We start from the raw sequence: 2,500 nt of genomic DNA on the forward strand, positions 1-2,500 counted from the left end.
ACAGATAGAGAAATAAAGAGAGAAACAAAGAGACAGAGAGAACCCTATCTCCCTACCTCGACTTCTCTCTCACTCGACAGCGCAATCCCAGCAAAGTCAGGGGGTTAATGCCATGATAAAACACCTCGGACTGTTCGCCTCATTTCAATAAGATCTCCCCGACACAGATGAAACGGCCGGGTCGGATGCTGGTGACAAGGGCACGGAAATTCTTTTGAGATTGGTTGCCTCGAGTACGAACAGTAAATTGGGATATTAATAATGCTAATGGCAGTAGTCTTTGTGATATTGTCAAGAGTAAAAAGGAATGATAATAAGGAGAATAGCCACAAATTAACAACAGGGTATCATATGCATAGCAATGATGATAATAGGATTTAAAAAATTGGTTAATGATGTCAATAATAGCAATATCATTAATAATAACGATCATGATAACAATAATGATAATGATAATTGCAATGGTAATGATACTACTACTACTACTACTAATGGTAATAACAACAATAATGCTAATATTAGTAACATCACTAATAACGTTAGTAATAACAACGACAATAGTAGTAGTAATAGTAGTAGTAGTATTAACGTTAATAATAAAAACATTAATCAATGATAATAATCATGATAACAACAATGATAGTACACAATAATAGTAGTGATAACAATAACATTGATAGTACAGTAGTAGTAGTAGTAGGGGGCTAAACAAGAAAGAGAAACACGAAAAAGAGAAAGGAAGAAAAAAATAAAGAACTTAAAAAAAAAAACAAAAAAACTCGAAACAAGGAAAGAAAGAACATTTAATGGCATTTTCAACCGGAACAACCCTCAGAACCCTATAACCACAATCTAAATTAAGATGGGAATGGCTAGAACAGAGAACCGGAGAACAGTCAACAGTGAAAATATTTAAAGGATATTGACGAATGAAAAATCCTTTGCAGAGACGGGAATGCAGTGTGCAGGATATGTTTATGGGTGTGTCAAAATAGGAAAAAGGCGAGATGTTGATCACTAGAACAATGATATTACGTAACAATATAACAGTTGTTAATGCGGTAACAGTTACATTTGTAATAACAGTAACAGTCATGGCAAGATTAGGTGAAACCCCGGTGATAACGACCATCATAATGACATCTTGACCATTATCAATAGAATAACCGCTGAGGAAAAAACAGAAAAAAAACAAATCCACTAAAAACACAAGGATGAAAAATAAACCTTTTCGTAATGTCAATTAAAAAACAGCCGCACGTGTTTGAGAAATATATATATATATATATATATATATATATATATATATATATATATATATATATTATATATATATATATATATATATAGTGTGTGTGTATTATATATTATATATATGTGTGTGTTATGTATGTATGTGTGTGTATGTATGTATGTATGTATGTATGTATGTATGTATGTATGTATGTATAATGTATAATATATATATATATATATATATATATTATATATATAATGTACACACACATATATGTAATATATTATATATATATATTATATATATATGTATGTATGTACACACACACACATATATAAAAAATATATATATATATATACATATATATATATACATATATACATATATATATATATAATGTACACACACACACATATATATAAAATATATATATATATATATATATATTATATATATGTATATATGTATATATATACACATATATATGTATATATGTATATATATACACATATATATGTATATATATATATTACATATACATATATATATGTATATATACATATCTATATATGTATATATCCATAAATATATCATCACTCATGCACTTCCCGCGAATGGCCAGCGAGCTTGCACGAAGCCTTGCGTTACGACACCAGCAGCACTCGCGTCGAATCTCCTTTCTCTTGTCAGAGGCATTTCCGCTTTGCATTATCGCCTCCCCTTTAGCATGATAACGAGACAGATATAAAATAAAGACATTATCTGTGTCACTGTCACTCCATCTCGGCTTTCTTCTGCGCCGCGACAATGGACAAAGGGCCATATACGCCACAACCATTGCAAAATAATGTGAAAAAAACAACAAAAAACAAAATAGACGTCTACACGAAAGACCTGATCTTATCGCAGAATGTGTTATTCAATGCTCTGATGCCTATGATTTATATCTGGTCTCTATTAAGTCTATGGTTTTTGGGCTTACCGTCAATTTGGGCGCTGCATGACCAGAGTCTGACGTTCAACTCGACGCAGACACTTGACAGCGACTCTGATGCACTCGCCACTCCACAAGGCCGAGAACATGGTAATATTCCACCACCTTTCACTTTTATTACACCGTTCCAATTTGCATAAGACAGATAATTCCCACGAACTCGTCTCGAAATCACAAGGAGAAGTGTTATATCTCACGGCGAGATTAGGATTTGGGCGCTAAGGCTATCTAGCGACGTCTACTCTCCCCTCTCACTCAACCACGACTGA

The 2,500-nt window shown here is 32.5% G+C and overlaps 1 protein-coding gene across 1 annotated transcript in view; it reads right to left on the reverse strand.

Annotated features, from left to right (window-relative positions):
* Positions 1–2,500, reverse strand: part of LOC122265813 (protein toll) — a 28,490-nt gene that overhangs the window by 25,980 nt on the left and 10 nt on the right. The window contains exon 1 of the mRNA XM_043035252.2: positions 2,220–2,500. This exon is cut by the window's right edge and continues 10 nt beyond it. The gene's annotated coding sequence lies outside the window, so the exon portion shown is untranslated. The remainder of the gene's footprint in view (positions 1–2,219) is intronic.

This window comes from Penaeus japonicus, unplaced genomic scaffold (assembly GCF_977035675.1).
Source record: "Penaeus japonicus unplaced genomic scaffold, GWHDUDI00000001_assembly GWHDUDI00000005, whole genome shotgun sequence".
Taxonomy (NCBI): Eukaryota; Metazoa; Arthropoda; class Malacostraca; order Decapoda; family Penaeidae; genus Penaeus; species Penaeus japonicus.